At 41.6% G+C, this 18496-nt stretch overlaps 1 protein-coding gene and 2 long non-coding RNA genes across 5 annotated transcripts in view; 1 reads left to right on the top strand and 2 right to left on the bottom strand.

Annotated features, from left to right (window-relative positions):
• MKX (mohawk homeobox) overlaps positions 1-289 on the bottom strand; it is a 71648-nt gene extending 71359 nt beyond the window's left edge. For all 3 annotated transcript variants that reach the window (XM_086333877.1, XM_086333871.1, XM_086333880.1), the window contains exon 1: positions 150-289. The gene's annotated coding sequence lies outside the window, so the exon portion shown is untranslated. The remainder of the gene's footprint in view (positions 1-149) is intronic.
• LOC147360928 (uncharacterized) lies at positions 246-18176 on the top strand. The gene is made up of 2 exons (XR_015139510.1): positions 246-734; positions 17901-18176. It is a non-coding gene; the product is annotated as an uncharacterized LOC147360928 (long non-coding RNA).
• Positions 4816-6079, bottom strand: LOC147360929 (uncharacterized). Its single transcript, XR_015139509.1, has 2 exons — positions 6007-6079; positions 4816-5059 (listed from the first exon to the last, which is right to left on the bottom strand). It is a non-coding gene; the product is annotated as an uncharacterized LOC147360929 (long non-coding RNA).
• Positions 18177-18496: the final 320 nt, after the last annotated feature.

Consider the following 18496-nt stretch of genomic DNA (forward strand, 5'->3'; position numbering starts at 1 on the left):
CCAGCCCAGCCGGCGAACATCCTGCGGGCGCGGTATACACGTTCCCGGGCCAGCGAGAGGAAGCCACCGCAGGGACCTCTGTTAACCCTCGCCGCAGAGGAGCTGCCGCAGCCGGCGCCGCCGGGGATTCCCTGGCCCGCGATTCCTACCCAGTCGGGCCCGGCTCCCAGATCCCTCGGCATCGCAGGCAGGGAGCAAAAGGGGCGATTTCCTTCTCCTTTCGGGGAGCGATTGGAGAAGATGCAGTAGCTCCCGGCTCAGGCTCTGGAGCTGAGCGGCTGCGGTGCGCATCCTGTGTCCTCGCTGGCCCGAGCGCCGGAAATTTCGCCACGGGTGGCTAGGCAGAAGTGGGCCCTGCGACGCGCCCCCCCTCTTTTTTTCCCTCCTCGCGATGAGCTGGAGTGAGGTTAGCTAGAGCTCGGTTTGTGCCTCTAACGCGTGAGAACGGATCGCAGAAGGTGTTTGTGCCCTTTTCTCGTCGTGTCCTTGGGCTTCTGCGGTCCTGGCTGCCTCCAAGCCAGGCACGAGTCACCTTCCAGGGCCAGCGCTGGAGAAGAGGGAGGCAAGGCGGGGTAAAGGCGGGCCCAGGTGCGCAACCCACGGCGACCCAGGTGTGGAAGAGGCGGCGAGTGCGTGGCCAGGACCTGCGTGGAGCAAAGGCGATGGAACTCGGAAGGACCCCGAGCCTGGACACAATGCAAGGAGAGAGAGACTCCTATCAGATTCTCTTACAGGTGAAACTTGCCTTCCCACCATCGCCTCAAATATGAGAGGAGCGAAAGCTGTGGTTTAGGTACTATTGAAGTTCGGGGCTTCTGGTAACCTGTATGGTCCCCACGGCGCGGCGCGCGTTCTCGCCGTGGGCCCCACTGCGGCAGCGACACCTTTCATCTTTTTTTTTTTTTTCTTTTTTAAGAGCGAAAGTAGATTTCCCCCAGGCCTGAAAGTTATGACATCATTTGTTCTTTTCTCCCCTAAATGTGTCTGGCCAGCCTGGCGCGGTGGCCCACCCAAGCTTCTTCCTTTTAATGTGGCTGGAAGTGGTTAAAACGTACACTAAAGCCATTGTTTCCAGCACTGGTCACCCCCGAATTTTCCATTATGTTATCCCCCGAAATACGCGACTGTGCCCCGGCAGAGGCACCGTCTAAAGCAGAGAGAGGCGATGGTTTAAATTTGTGTGCATCCGGCAGACAAATATTATCTATCATTTGTTCCCGTTTCGAGATGCCCTTGGTTCTCATTTATCGCACAGTTTGCGGTTGTGGCACTCTCACATCTTGCCCTGGGCACTGCACTTGACTTCTGTAGGGTGGGTTCAGTGCAGTCGTGGGTCTACAGACCTCGCGGTGGGGACTTGAAGTCAGGGATACACCATAAAATTTGAGCCACTGACTTGCAGCGAATAAGTTTCACAACTAAAGCAGATCCAGTTTATAATTCATAGGAAGAAGAGGCTGGTTCTCTTCAAAGGACTCTGACTGATGGTGGTCATCAGCCATATATAATGGAATTGAATCGGCTGTAACACGCCCCTCTGATATATATTTTGGTCAGCTGTGCTGGATAAGGCACCAGGCATGCATGCAGTTGCTTGCAATTTCACAGTATTCTACTGCTTACCTAACTGTTTCTTGTAGTATTTAGTCTAGTAGAGGACAAGTGAATTTCATTGTTTAGTCTTAACTGTATTTACTCAAATGTAAAATGTATTTGGAGGATTTTGACTTTTTGAGGCATTTTTACACGTAAGATCATTATAAATCTGATATACACAGCAAAAAGTTTTTCTGCAAAATGTTTTTAATTTGTCATAGGAATAACATACACCTCAGTCTCAAGTCATTGAAAAATTAATACATGGTAATTCCTTTAGACTGTAGCCTAATAATTGGAATCCATTTTAAAAATGAAAAAGAACAGTGGAGGGTCCATTTTAAAGTGAAATAGTGTGGAGAATCTCTCTCTAGTATACAAATGAGTGTATACTGTGTAATAGACCAGAATTTTATTTTTGCAAGTGTCATCTTCTATGCAAGAGAGAAATTCCTTCTTTTAATCCACAGTACAGATGCATTTATCGTCTTAAATTTTACCTTTTTCTAAAATGAATTTTATTCAGTTTCTTATGCTATATTCCAATCTCCAGTATATGAAATACTGTTTTATAATCCTCAAAAGTAAAACTTTCAGTTTTAGAAAGAACTATCAGAAGATTTGAGAAAGTGTGTGTAGTTTGTGGATACTGGCCACATATGGGGGAAAAACCGAAAACTTAGGCCACAAGTCACAAAACTTGAACCCTAATCTTAATTCTAATTAATCTGATATTGGTTTAGCCTGAATTTACTAAAGTGTAAAATACAGATTTTAAGGTTTCCACAAACTTGCCTTATGCTACTAAGTTTTTTTTTTAATGTGCAAGTAACAATTGCTATTGCTAAAACTAGAAAAATGTTAAGAGCATTTGGCAGAAATCTTAATCCATCCTATTGAACTTTGAGTGTAATTATAAATGTAAGTAATTTGAACTTTCTCATAAAGAAAAAAATAAGAAGCCTTCATTATAAGCCTTTTGGTATATTACCAAGGAACCTGACATTTCAGAACAATTATTGGTCAAAGTTTTTGAAACTAATATTGCTTTTAAACTCTCTTTCAGTTATTACTTATAAGCAATGTAATGAATTACAAAGCCAGGGAATGACTGTTGCTCCCCAGCCAAATAGTATAAAGTGGTAAATTTATAAACAAATAGCCAGTCCTCCTCACACTTGGCCAGTTTGACTTGTAAAGATACACACTGGAGTGCGTAAGTGAAACAACAGAGCAAGCAGCAAGAGAACCAGCTGCAGAGACATCCTGAGCAAACTAGGAGAACGGATGGCCCTGACGTATCTCATTTTTGCTTTCTTTATAATGTAACTCTAACTGCATACACGGTACAGAATAAACTCCCTCAGAGAGGGCCTTCTCCATAAATGCACTCTCAAACATCAAAGAAAAGAGTACACGTGAGAGTTCTTCAGCCAGCTCCACCCAGTCACATTTCTGAGAGGCAACCGCCAAGAGGTGGCCATTCTTTTCAACTTTTTTTCCATGTAGTGACATACACAAATATAAGCAGATCATTGTTTTGTTTTATGAGTTTTTGAAATAAATGAGACCATACTTTACATATGTGTACGTACACACACACACACACACACAATAGTAAACTATAACTTGCTTCCTCACTCAATGATTTCATAAAGAACTTTCATACCGGGTCCATATAAATGGAACTCCACCTTTTTAACTGGTATGACATGCACCATAATCTGCTTATGCATTCTCCTAGGAGCTTTTCTTTCTTTTCAGTTTTCACTATTATAAACATTAAATATTCTTGTAGGGGACTCTTTCTGCATGTATGTGTTTCTCAAGGAATAAATAAATAAAGTAGAATTGCTCGACTGGGGGAAACAGGATTTAAAAATTTTGATAGGTCCTCAGAAATTTCCCCCCAACTTATACCCCCAATCTTCTCCCAGCTTATACCCCTACAATGTTTCCATTTCCTCATATGCTGCCATATGTTTGGTTTTCATCACATTTGCTTGTATGATGAGTCAAAAAAGGTCTCATTGTTTGAGAGACTTTTCATTAATTTATAAGCCATTTGTATTTCTTAGTTGAAGAAATGTGCTTATATCCTTGTTAGATGCTTATTCATTTATAAAAAGGTTCTTTAAAAAACATTTCCCCATGAAATATATACTTTATATATTGACAATGTGAATTAAGAAGACTGCCTTTTACCTAATTTGGTTTTTGCCTTTGGTTTAAACATGAACACAGGTCAGTAGATGGCTTCCCAGATGGTGCTAGTGGTAAAGAACCCGCCCACCAATGCCGGAGACATAAGAGACATGGGTTCAATCCCTGGGTTGCGAAGATCCCCTGGAGGAGGGCATGGCAACCCACTCCAGTATTCTTGCCTGGAGACTCCCATGGACAGAGGAGCCTGGTGGGCTACAGTCCATAGGGTTGCAAAGAGTCAGACACAACTGTAGCAACTTAGCAAGCACGCAAAAGTCTATGTTTTCTTCTAATACTTCAAAAAATGGTTTTCACTCAGCTCCTTAATCCTTTTGGGATGAATTTGCATGTGCTGTAAGGGAGGACTCAAATTTGATTTTTTTTCTTCTCCAATTGAATGGTCAATTATTCCTATGGAATTTATGAAAGAGCTTTCCCCCCATCAGTTTGAAATAACTATTCTCATATATGTGGAGAATTCCTTTCCATATGTAGATTGGTCTAACAAGGTTTTGAGAGATGTTACACCCAATAGACTGTAATAAATTTAATCTTCAAATTTTTAAAATCGTCTTGGGCTCCCAAAACTTCCAATATTATTCTGTTTCTAATTTCAGAACATGTCAAGTATTAGAATAGTAATATGTGCGGCCTGGTTATGGTTCTCGTTTAAAAGGCTAATTCAGTACTGTTCTAGGATGAAGCTGCTTTTTTTTTCTGTCTTCGTCCTGCTAAGAAACAAGAGAGTAATTTCAGGCAGCCATATTCTCCAGGATAGAATACAGCTGATTGGAGCTCTTCAAACATACCAAGTGATAACCAACCACCAGCAATGTTATGTTTTTTGTAAAAGTGATGAGTCCCTGCCATCAGTGATTTGAAAAAAGAAAATTCATCTTTTTTCTTGCATAAATACTTATAGAATGTGAATTAACACCGCCACCGCCCGCCCCCCCCCCACCAAAAACAGCAAGTCAAGAAGAGGACCTTTGATAGGATCGCAAACTAGGCAAGTTCACTTGGACAAAAATGCAAAAATTTTATCACTGCAATTTAAAAAAATTACCTACATACAAGTGCAGAAAATACTTGTAATAAGCAGTGAGCAGAGCTGAGATCTGGGTGAGTTCATGTCTTCTTCTACGTCATAGAGCTTGAGACAGGACTGGAAGTAACTCTGGAGCCCTAACTGAGGCTTCATCTTTTCTCTTGCTTCCAGAATATTTTCTGTCTTTACTGCATGGGTCCTGAGGGGAACCTGGAGAACATTTTGTCCTCAACATGTGCATTGAAATATGAGAATTTCTTGCAGAAGTTCTAGCTTAAAAATAAATTTGTCTTCACATCAAAAAGTGGCCATTTTAATAAATATCGTGAAGACTTTTCATCATAAGCAAGGATGACTCTCCATATTTGGAACCTAAAATGGACTTAAGGCACTCAATAGGTCTTTAAGATTTAATTACAATATGTACTCCATGGCTGTATCAAGTTTTTGGTTCACTCCACCCCCTTTATCCACCCTCCCTGCTTTCACTTTCAGCTTCCTTGTTTTCATCTCTGGGTAGAATCTTTCTTAAACAATTTATTGGATGATTTACATGGTTGATTTACAGTGGTGTGTTAGTTTCTGCTGTACAGCAAACTGTGTAGAATATCTGAATAAGTTCACCAAAGGAAAGCTTGTGAACAAAACTGATGTGTGCAACTTCTGCTTACCATGCTGAAAAAGAAATTTTGTTTGCCCTTCTTTTTAATTGCTCTTTGTTAAGGAGGGCTGGGGCACAGGTGTGGGAGTGCCCTGAATGGGCACGGATGTAGGAGTGGCCTGAATCTGCCAATCGGAAAACAACCTCTAAAACGGGGGAGCCAGTGCAAGATGAAAAGAACCTGGAGCCTTGGATGGACCACCTGAGTTAGAGCTCCCTGGCTTGGGCTCAGCATACTATGTCTGTAAAAGGCCGGATAATAAATGCTCTTAGGCTTTGTAGGTCATAATCTCTCTGTTCTATTTTGCCATTTGTAGTGCAAAAAGTAGCAGTAGATAATACTAGACTGTGAATGAGTTGTGGGTCAGTGTTCCTGTAAAATTTTATTTAATGGACACTGAAGATTGAATTGTATAAAGTTGTCATGTGCCACGAAATATGCTACCTTTCTTTTTTTTTTCCCCCAGCCATTTAAAGATGTGGAAACTACTCTTACCTTAGACAGCAAACTAGATTTGACCCCAGGTCTGGCTTCCCTTGTAGCTCAGTTGGTAAGGAATCTGCCTGCAATGCAAGAGACCAGAGTTTGAAGATCCTCTGGAAAAGGAAATGGCAACCCACTTCAGTATTCTTGCCTGGAGAATCCCATAGACAGAGAAGCCTGGCTGGCTACAGTCCATGGAGTCCTAAGAATCAGACGCAACTTAGCACTGACTAAACCACCACCATGTTTGTTCCCCTTGCCCCTCTCTCCCCCCACTACCACCTAGGCTACTGAGCTCTGGACTCTACTGGGAGACAAACTTCCTCTTCTTTAAGTTGCTATGTTTTGAGGGTTCTAGCTAAAGGAACTTAGCCAGTACCCTATGTAATGCACTCCTGTGCAAAGATGATCTTAGTTACTTTGAGTGAGCTTGGAGGTGTGCTTTTTGCGTGGCTAGAAGCTGCCACAAACAAGAACTGGAATGGAGATGGAGTGACAAATTGCTTTCTCTTCTCCTATGAACAGGCTGTGTGTTTAGAGAATCAGTCTAATTACTTGCACAAAAGTTTTGAGGCCATGTACATTTTAAATTTTAAGCGTCTTTTAAGGTATTGATATTTGATTTTTGATGTTTGTTTTTTGTAGTCATGTAAAATAGTGATTAGTTGATAAGAATGACTATTTCTGGCTTAGCCCTCCCCTACCAAAAAAGTCCCACAAAATTTGAACTGTTTTTTCATTGTTTTCTTTTTTAGTAATCAACAGTCAATATTTATGGGGCACCTGTATGCAAAATCCTGCCAACAAATGCATTAAATTTACTTTAAAAGACATGATCCTTGCCTAGCTTTCAGACCTGTTAAAAAAAAACACAGGGAGACATACCTACCTCATCTAAAAAGTTTTAGAGTGTCTGATATAAAGATTGCTTGAATCCAGTAATCTGCAAATCATCTGTGGAAACACATGAGGGACCTTGAAGATGATAGAAGGGCCATTTGGTGTGTCTGCTAAAAATTTTGTAACCATATTACAGACAGTCCTTCCCAAAAACATGCAAAAAGAGATCATTATTTCAGAAATTTGAGCCTGATTGAAAAACAGCATCTTGACCTCTTACATCAGACTTTTTCTAGGTTTATGCCCCAAACCTCTGGGTTTCAGGAGAGAATTTTAGGGCTTCTGTATGAAGCAATAACCAAAACAGTAAGAACAAATAAATATACAGAGGTTAGTGCACCATCTTTCTTCCTTCCCATGTCCAGGCCTCTTTGAACTTTCCTCCACTTTTACACTTTTAGGAAAAGTGTTGAAGGGAGGGAGAGAGAGGTTGCAGGGGAGAAATTATAACTGTGGCCCATATGTCTGGGCCACAGAGCCACAGGAAAGCAGCTGCACCTTGGACTGTGTTTGTGGCCCTGAGTAATTCTCTGTCTCTTTGTTTTGGTGTTCACTGACCTTCGTGAAGTGGGCTTTGATGTTGTTAGTTGCTAAGTCATGTCCGACTCTCTTGGGACCCCAAGACTGTAACCTGCCAGGCTCCTCTGTCCACGAGATTTCCCCAGGCGAGAATACTAGAGTGGGTTGCCATTTCCTTCTCCAGGGGATGTTCTCGATTTAGGGATCAAACTGGCATCTCTTGCATGGACTGGGGGATTCTTTACCACTGAGCCAGCAGGGAACCCCTTTGATGTTGTAGGCTATCACAGTACTGCTCAGAAGGGAGCTTGGGCTGGGAGAAAGGGAAAAGGAAAAAAGATGTTAGGCCAATTAATTATTCTGTTTAAGTGACCTAAAGTCTAGGATAAGGGGAGCCTTACAATGGACAAATAGCCCAGATTTTTTTTATTGGACCTGCAGTAGTGGTCTGCTCAAAACATATGACCTCATTTTTAATAACTTGGATGGACATGGAGGGTATTATAATAAGTGAAATAGGTCAGACAGAGAAACTGTCCGATGTCATATGTGGTGTCTAAAATATAAAACAAAGGAATGAATAACAAATTGGAAATAGACTCACAGATAACACTAAATAAACAGAGAATGAGCTAGTGGTTACCAGTGGGGAGAGGGCAGGTAAAGGGGTGAGATAGGGTAGAGTATTAAAAGAAGTACAAATTACTATGTATAAAATAAATAAGATATAAGGATATATTGTACAGCACATGGAATATAGCTAACATAATAACTTTAGATGGAGCATTATCTATAAAAATATTGAATCATCATGTTGTATACCTGAACCTAATATAATATTGTAAATCTACTACACTATAATTCTTGAAAAGACATATGTCCTAATACTACTCCTTCAGATCTTTTAAATGGGGGCATAACTAAGAATATTTTTTTTTGCCCTTACTACATGAGATGGTTGGATAGCATCACCGACTCAATGGACATGAATTTGATCAAACTCCAGGAGATAGTGAAGGACAGGGAAACCTGGTGTGCTGCAGTCCTTGGGGTCGCAAAGAGTCGGACACAACTCTTTGCGACTGAACAACAGTAACGCATGCTCCCACACTCTTCTAGGAACCCAACCCATATAATTCTCACAGCCATCCTTTGGGGAAAGTACCCATTAGTATCCATCTTGTAGAAGAGGGGTAGAAGTGCCCTACGTCCCTAGTTGGTAACTGGTGGAGTCAGGATTTGAGTGGAATCAGGCAGATACCAGAGCTTGTTTGCTGAGTCGCCCAGCTCAGACTAACTGCTTCTTTGAAGGTCCATAGGCAGGACAGAGAAAAAGAGCTGTGAACGCTTGCTGGATAATCGTAGGCACAGCTAACTGTGTGGTTGCACATCTTCTGGCTCCTCACTGAACCGCATGGCATTTGAGGCCACTGTGTTCTTTTTCCCTTCTGTCCGTGGCCTTTCTCCTGGGTGGGGAGAATGTGGACTCTCAGTGTTACCTGGATATGACATCCCATGGCTCAGACATGGCGATGAAAAGGCTGTAGGTCACGTCAGTCTGCCTGTGTGAGTTCACTCAAAAGTCAGTGACTTCTGCATCTTCTGCGGGTTCTCTAAATCCAGAGAGGATCCTTCCCATTTGGGTATTGAAGTGGTTCAGCAATTAAAAACAGCATGCTTTAGCACAATCGCAGCAGGCTGGAACGCTGTCTGTTATAGGAGTGGGCACAGCACAGTTGAAAGTGGCATATCTTGAGTGCGGTTAAAGCCCAGCAGCTTTGATTAAGAGGCTTTGGTTAAGATGGTCCTTACAACTTCCTAACCCTCAGCTTGCTGTTTTGTCTCTGTTATGTTTTGTTTTGTCTTGTTTTCCTTTGTCAGGCCTGCCTCTAACATTTGCAGAGCCCACGGCAAGAGTACAAATGAACGCCCACAGACCGTATGTCTAAATATTTAAAAGTTATAAAATCAGCTAAAACACAGTTAAATAAAATATGTTCCATCCTTCTACCTTGACAAATATACCATCATGGTAAAAAGTGGAAAACTAAGTAAAGTTATGGCTTTTGTTGGGAAAATATCGAAGACAAGTAAGCGTAATTGTTATTGCATATGTCTGGGTGTTTTGTTGTTGGGCTGGAAATGTTTAGATGAGTGATGAAATGAAAGAAAAATAATTCATAATTTACTATCTATCTCATTGAATTGATTTTTTTGTCTGCATTTCAGTAAAAATCACTGTATCGTTATAATCAATATTCTATAATTTGTGTCCTGAAGGGTTGCAAATACACTGTAATTCTACTAAAAGTGTCCAAAAATTTGAATATATGTTTATCAAGAATGTGTATTAATATAAATATGGGAAAATTTAAGTTAAATTTATTTAATACATATTATTTATAATATGCTATTTTTTATGCTAAAATACTCAAATTATACATTCAAATAGAAAAGAAAAATTATAACTAATGAATATAAGACTTTTATAAAAAGATGAAATTTTATTTAATTTTTAAATTTTTTTTATTTATTTTATTTTATTTTATTTATTTAATTATTTTATTTAATTTTTGGAAAACAAATTTGAACTATTTTAAGCAAATAGAAGTATTTGCTATGCTAATGTAGCTGGTTTTCAAGGTAAAGTATTGGTATTCGATTTCATGAATTACTTGTGTGGATTTATAGAGTTACCAACCTGGTAGTGATATGAATTGACAGTAGAATGTTCTGCTGCCAGGGGCAACTATTGCAAGGATTTGCTAAACGTTCAAAACCTGCAGAACCGTGTATTGAAGAAGCAAGAAAACAGTGCCAGGCCTGCTGGGAAATGATACTGCATGAGGGAAGGCCTTTGTGGGGTCTGCCAGGTTGATTCATTTGTCTTTTCTGCCTGCTCTTGAGGCAGTGTTCACCTCCAGTGTTCTGAGCAGCATAGCCCAAACCTTTACAACGTTTCGATGTAAACACCTTCTATTTTGAGGACACACAGCAAACCCATTTCCATGGGTCCTGAATGGAGTTAGTCACAAGAGCAGATGTTGAATTTTAAAGTTTCACTGTATCCTTGTTGAGTCCTGACTCCCAAATGACAGAGATATCGTATGTTCTTTAATTTCCCTCTGCGTGTGTGTGTGTGTGTGTGCGCGCGCGCGCGCGTGCTTGTGATGCTGCTGCTGCTGCTGCTGCTGCTAAGTCGCTTCAGTCGTGTCCGACTCTGTGCGACCCCATAGACGGCAGCCCACCGGGTTCCCCGTCCCTGGGATTCTCTAGGCAAGAACACTGGAGTGGGTTGCCATTTCCTTCTCCAATGCATGAAGTGAAAAGTGAAAGTGAAGTCGCTCAGTCATGTCCGACTCTTAGCGACCCCATGGACTGCAGCCCACCAGGCTCCTCTGTCCATGGGATTTTCCAGGCAAGAGTACTGGAGTGGGGTGCCATTGCCTTCTCCATTGCATGAAAGTGAAAAGTGAAAGTGAAGTCGCTTAGTCATGTCCGACTCTTAGCGACCCCATGGACTGCAGCCCACCAGGCTCCTCTGTCCATGGGACTCTCCAGGCAAGAGTACTGGAGTGGGGTGCCATACTGGAGTGGGGTGCCATTGCATGTGATGCAGGGCCTTTCAAAGAAAGGCTCAGGGCAGTGGCCCTTTGCCTCGGTCTAAAAGTGGTACCGTTTGGGGAAATGTTTTAAAATTTGTGTTATTTGTTTACTTACATTTTACTTTTTTTTTTTTTTTTTAAGTTTTAAACTTGGACCCTCAGCTGCAACAAAATGAAATCACACTTGTGGGAGTCTTTCCATGAGTTTGTCCTCTGATGATCCTGCAATGGTTAATACAGGCCACCACTTCTAAAACTGCAGAAAGCAGTCATTTTTTAAAACTATTTATTTATTTATTTATTTTGGGTTGCTCTGGGTCTCCATTGCTGCTCTCAGGCTTTCTGTAGTTGCAGTGAGCGGGGCTACTCTTCATTGCAGTGCATGCACTCTCACTGCTGTGGGCTCTCTTGTTGCAGGGCACAGGCTCTAGGCACACAGGCTTCAGTAGCTGCCACACTCAGGCTCAGTATTTGTGGCACACGGGCTTACTTTCCGCAACATGTGGAATCTTCCCAGACCAGGGATCGAACCCGTGCCCCCTGCATTGGCAGACGGATTCTCATCTACTGTACCCTAGGGAAGTTCAGAGTCATTTTTAAAGCCCTTCTGGGGGCCACATAGATTTTCAACAGGGTGGATTATTCCAGAATCATCCTTTAGGAAGTAATGTCTTCACTGGGGGTCAGAAGTTCATACACTGGGGAGAGGTCAGTTTTGCGAAGTCTTTCCTTCAACTTTCAACAAGGCTAGCAAGGAGACAGCTGATGATGGTCATTGCCTATGGCACATGGCTGCCACACACAGGCACTTGTGGTCTCCATAGGAGGCTTTTTTTTATTTCCTTCAGTACCTTATATATATATATATATATATATATATATATATAGCCCATGAACCACCTGTAGTAGGGGTGCTTGTTAAAAAGGCAGTTTCTAGATCTCAACTATACATGCCCAAGTGAGGTTTTCTGAGCTTAGGGTCTAGAGTGATACTGACACAGATGCTTTTCAAACCAGGTTTTGAGAAAAATTCATCTAGATTAATGAACCTTACACTTTTTAATTATACACCCTTATCATTAAAATATTTTGAGCAAGTGGATCTGATATATAGTCAATTATTTACACACTGTATATATGGACATTATGCTAATATATCATGTAAATAGTAAAACATACAAAACAAAGTTTTCTAAAAGGCAAAATGATATAAACAATATTTTGAAATAATTTTGTTTTATCTCTTGATGATACAAAAATGCTTTTTGTTCCCATCAAAATGTCACTGTTAATGGATAAATAATTATTGATATGATAAATAGGCTATTTTTAGTGAAAACTATATAGTTTGAATTGCTTTATATATATTTTTAAAAATCTAGATTTAATAATGATTTAAAGATTGGGACTCAAGTTCAGGTTAATTAGAGACTTGTTTTTAATGCCATCTTTAACAGAGATACTTCAAGACAAGCTAGGTTCATGCAGAAGAGGTGAATTTCTGACTGTATTTGCTACCTGTTTTCAGTCCTATCCACAAATTATATAAATGGTTTGGCTGAAGTCATGCTTATAAGTGTTCTTTGAGATCTGTCAGTTCTTGTCAATTTGTCGTAAAGTGTTACATTTTTATTTTCAAAAAATTGACTTTAATAATTTGCTGAAACTTTTTGAGAGGTTTTAAAATAGATTTGAAAATTCTGTTTCCAAGTTTTTAAAATGTGATGAGTTTCTGTTGGCAATACAGTCATTTCCAGGAATAAAATCACACCACGAAGGGGACATTTTTAATCACATGCGTTTTAGAAAGCAGTTACTTTTGCAATTGTTGTGAAATGTCATCTTTACCTGAAGGGGGCAGATGAAGAGTGTTTTATGGTTTTCATTTTTAAATAACTGTAGATTCTCATGGAAATCACATCCTGGAGAAGGGGAACAAATTACTATGGTTTAGGCTGAAGTTGAAGAGGTACTGGGCTTCCCTGGTGGCTCAGATGGTAAAGAATCTGCCTGCAATGCAGGAGACCTGGGTTTGATCCCTGGGTTGGGAAGATCCCCTGGAGGAGGGCATGGCAACCCACTCTGGTATTCTTGCCTGGAGAATCCCATGGACAGAGGAGCCTGGTGGGCAACAGTCCAGGGGGTTACAAAGAATCAGACACCACTGAGCACTGACTGAGGAGATACTAAGGAAACAGTGAAAATCACGACACTGCCAAGGAATGGGCAAAGGCTAAATAAGGAGAGGCCTGTATTTTATGCCCAAGGCTGTTGTTTCTATCTTCTGAGAACAGAGCAGTCATAAATGGCAGTCCTGGACATCCCAGTTCACTGTGGAAGGGCTCGTGGCCCCAGCGGATGGACGATGGAATCCTCGCTGTGAGATAGAATAGCAACAGGTATGGGAGCTGACTGTAACAGAGCCCTTGGGTGCAGGCATTGTTCTGGGGCTTCCACGTGTAGCACTTCATTTAATACATCAACCTAATTAGAGATACCAAGGGAACATTTCATGCAAAGATGGGCTCGATAAAGGACAGAAATGATAGGGACCTAACAGAAGCAGAAGATATTAAGAAGAGGTGGCAAGAATACACAGAAGAACTGTACAAAAAAGATCTTCACAACCAAGATAATCACGATGGTGTGATCACTCATCTAGAGCCGGACATCCTGGAATGTGAAGTCAAGTGGGCCTTAAAAAGCATCACTACGAACAAAGCTAGTGGAGGTGATGGAATTCCAGTTGAACTCTTTCAAATCCTGAAAGATGATGCTGTGAAAGAGCTGCAATCAATATGCCAGCAAATTTGGAAAACTCAGCAGTGGCCACAGGACTGGAAAAGGTCAGTTTTCATTCCAATCCCAAAGAAAGGCAATGCCAAAGAATGCTCAAATTACCGCACAATTGCACTCATCTCACACGCTAGTCAAGTAATGCTCAAAATTCTCCAAGCCAGGCTTCAGCTATACATGAACCATGAACTTCCAGATATTCAAGCTGGTTTTAGAACAGGCAGAGAAACCAGAGATCAAATTGCCAACATCCGCTGGATCATCGAAAAAGCAAGAGAGTTCTAGAAAAACATCTATTTCTGCTTCATTGACTACTCCAAAGCCTTTGACTGTGTGGATCACACTAAACTGTGGAAAATTTTGAAAGAGATGGGAATACCAGACCACCTGACCTGCCTCTTGAGAAATCTATATGCAGGTTAGGAACCAACAGTTAGAACTGGACATGGAATAACAGACTGGTTTCAAATAGGAAAAAGAGTACATCAAGGCTGTATATTGTCACCATGCTTATTTAACTTATATGCAAAGTACATCATGAGAAGCTCTGGACTGGATAAACACAAGCTGGAATCCAGATTGCTGGGAGAAATATCAATAACCTCAGATATGCAGATGACACCACCCTTATGGCAGAAAGTGAAGAAGAACTAAAGAGCCCCTTGATGAAAGTGAAAGAGGAGAGTGAAAAAGTTGGCTTAAAACTCAACATTCAGAAAACGAAGATCATGGCATCTGGTCCCATCACTTCATGGGAAATAGATGGGGAAACAGTGGAAACAGTGTCAGACTTTATTTTTTTGGGCTCCGAAATCACTGCAGATGGTGACTGCAGCCATGAAATTAAAAGATGCTTACTCCTTGGAAGGAAAGTTATGACCAACCTAGATAGCATATTCAAAAGTAGAGACATTACTTTGCCAACAAAGGTCCATCTAGTCAAGGCTATGGTTTTTCCAGTAGTCATGTATGGATGTGAGAGTTGGACTGTGAAGAAAGCTGAGCGTGGAAGAATTGATGCTTTTGAACTGTGGTGTTGGAGAAGACTCTTGGGAGTCCCTTGGACTGCAAGGAGATCCAACCAGTCCATTCTAAAGGAGATCAGCCCTGGGTGTTCTTTGGAAGGACTGATGCTAAAGCTGAAATTCCAGTACTTTGACCACCTCATGCGAAGAGTTGACTCATTGGAAAAGACTCTGATGCTGGGAGGGATTGAGGGCAGGAGGAGAAGGGGATGACAGAGGATGAGATGGCTGGATGGCATCACCGACTCGATGGACGTGAGTTTGAGTGAACTCTGGGAGTTGGTGATGGACAGGGAGGCCTGGCATGCTGCGATTCATGGGGTCCTAAAGAGTCAGATACGACTGAGCGACTGAACTGAAGTGAAGTACAGTCCAAGTTCCAGCCTTTTTATGGGTGAGGACCCTTAGCGTAGGGTATTACAGCTGGTTAGTAATGGAGTCAGGAGTCAGCATGTCTGGGGACACAAGAAGTCACAGTGTTGTCAGGGCCTGGACCTACTCAGTAGGACTCAACTCTGCCTTCCCAGTCAGATGGAGGAGGCGCTTGAGGACACCTGGGGTCTGAATGCTCCACACTCAGAACCCAAAGTTCCCTCTTGAAGAAGCTGCCCTCTGCGGTCTTAAATCTAGAGAGCAAAGACTGAAATATCTGAGATTATCAGCTGATCTTGTGGGGCATGGATTTCCTGAGGTCTGCAGGCACAGAAACCCAGTCCAGTATTCCTGCCTGGAGAATCTCAAGGAACAGAGAAGTCTGGCAGGCTACAGTTCATGGGGTCTCAAAGAGGTGGACTTGACTGAAGTGACTTAGCATGCATGCATGCATGCAGACTTCTTGGCAAGAATTTTCTGTCTGGCTGTTTTGGACATCATTAACTTCAAAATGTGTTTTTTTAATTTTGGTGACATATACAGACGTAATATTAGTGGCTGGGGCATTTTCTTAGACTGTTGTAAGTATTAGTTTATGTTTTCTTGGAACGCTTCCTCCAAAAGTGTCAATGTATAAGCAACCATTCTGTTCCAGATGTTGTGTTAGATTCTTGAGATTCAGAGGTTTCAAAGATCCGTCACTTACTCTCAGGAAAATGACAGTCTAGAGAAAACCAGATAAGTAGGTGTGTAGTTCATATACTATGTTGAGATTGTTTATAGGGACAAGTGGCTGTTCACAGGACTCCCAGGTGGTTCAGTGGTTAGGAATCTGCCTGCCAATGCAGGGGACACAGGTTCGATCACTGGTCTGGGAAGATTCCACGTGCCATGGGACAACTTGGCCCACAAGCCACAACTACTGAAGCCCATGTGCCCTAGAGCCAGTGCCCCACAACAAGAGAAGCCACAGCAGTGAGAACCTCGAGCACTATACCTAAAGAAAGCCTGTGCACAGCAACAAGGACCCAGCACAGCCAAAATAAAAATAATAATTTTTTTTAAATGACTGTGCACAGATGGGTAGACAGACAAGGCTTGCAGAAGGAATGGTCTGTGGCTGCTGGGTGGAGTGGTGGCCTTTTTCCATTTGTTCGTCACAGAACCTGAAAATGGATGTCACCTGTTCCTCTTTTCACTCCCCACTTCCCTTCCCATTTCCTCTGCACAAATTTCCTCCCATCCGTACTTCTATGTTTGTCTTCTTTTCATTAAAATAGAATTCCTTTACCATCAGAAGATATATTATTAGCAGTAAACAAGAAGGAGAAGAGCAAATCTTCACCAATACTTTTTTCCTGGGATTAAAAGTTCTCTGTTTAAAGGAATTTAATTTTATTGCAGTAATAGTGCCAGGTACCAGAAAGGTCTGAAACTTTAGGCTCATTGAATCAAGGCATGCCCAGCTTCAGCATGTGCTTTTGTTTTTTTAATAAACAAATATGTGTTATTGTTACAAAAGCTGTATATGGTCCTTGAGAAAGACAAAAATAAGATAAAAATAAGAAAATAAAAGCACTGAATTCCTACCACTGGAGATTATCTTTAATATAATTTTGGTTACATTTTCAGGTACCATGTGTGTGTATTTATTAAGATGAAATAATACTTTGCAAGTTGTTTCATATCCTGATTCTCTAGCTTAATGAACTTTACCTTTATAATTCAAAACTTCTGTTTGTCTAATAGTCTATCCACATGTAAATTTCCTCTATTTTACCCAAAATACCCTTTAGACCTAGATTGCCCAAATTTGAGTCTACTTCAGGCCCACATGTTGAATAAAGTTGTTACACCCCTTAGTTTTCTTCTAATGTAGAATCATCTCTAATTTTTTTTCCATTATACACTTGATCCCAGACCAAGGATCCCAGAAGAATGATTCACCTTCATTTGTCTGGGTGCCTTCAGGGGCAGTCAGTGAACTTCCCCCATTCCCTCTATTTTCTTACAGTGAAAATCAGGTCTAAAACTCTGCTGGATGCATGTTAAACACTCTGACTAGAATACTCTGCAGCCAATGGTTTGCACTTTGTTGTGTGCCACATCAGGAGACACGACATCTGATGGTTCCCCATTCATGGGGCTAAATGTGACCACTGCATTAGGTGATGAAAATCTGATCCCTCCAAAAATGTACGCTTACATTTATTGTGTGGCTGGGAGGAAATTTCTGTGGTGTTACTTCGGCACCCTGTGAAAGTCAGATTCCCTGCAAACCATGGCACTTCATGCTTTTAACACTAGTTGACGGTTCTTGCCCTGGGTCAATAATTTCATTAGGGAATGATAACAATTAAAATCTAATTCAGGGGTTTCCTTGGTGGCTCAGTGATAAAAAATCTGCCTGCCAATGAAGGAGACAGCGGTTTGATCCCTGGTCCAGGAAGATCCCACATGTTGAGGAGCAACTAAGCCTGTGTGCCATAACCATTGAGCCCATGCTCTAGGGCCCAGGAACCACATCTACTGAGTTGCAACTACCAAAGCCCGCTCACCACAACTACAGAGTAGCCCCAGCTCAGTGCAACTAGAGACAAGCCCTCACAGCAACAAAGACCTAGCACAGCCCAAAATAAATAAAATTATTTAAAAAAATCTAATTCAATCCTTCTTTTTCTCTTAATAGATAGCATGCTGCTGCTGCTGCTAAGTCGCTTCAGTCGTGTCCGACTCTGTGTGACCCCATAGATGGCAGCCCACCAGGCTCCCCGTCCCTGGGATTCTCCAGGCAAGAACACTGGAGTGGGTTGCCATTTCCTTCTCCAACTCATAAAAGTGAAAAGTGAAAGTGAAGTCGCTCAGTCATGTCTGACTCTTAGCGACCCCATGGACTGCAGCCCACCAGGCTCCTCCGTCCATGGGATATACTTCTGTAAAATAAAGCTTTCTCTCATCACATGAAGTTTTTTGGTGGGGAGAAGTTACTATGAAATACAGTCTTACTGGAAATGCAGGATAGAAATGTACTTTTTCCCATTAGATACATATTATCAGAGGAACTCACCACATGCTCAGTTGGCCAGTCATGTCTGACTTTTTGTGAATCTATGGACTGTAGCCCACCAGGCTCCTCTGTCCATGGGATTCTCCAGGCATGAATACTGGAGTGGGTTTCCATGCCCTCCTCCAGGGGATCTTCCCGACCAGGGATCAAACCTGCATCTCTTATGTCTCTTGTATTGGCAGGTGGATTCTTTACCACTGCACCACCTCGGAAGCCCA

Source organism: Bos grunniens, chromosome 13 (assembly GCF_055505025.1).
Source record: "Bos grunniens cultivar Pamir isolate PY7600 chromosome 13, Bosgru_T2T1.0, whole genome shotgun sequence".
Classification (NCBI taxonomy): Eukaryota; Metazoa; Chordata; class Mammalia; order Artiodactyla; family Bovidae; genus Bos; species Bos grunniens.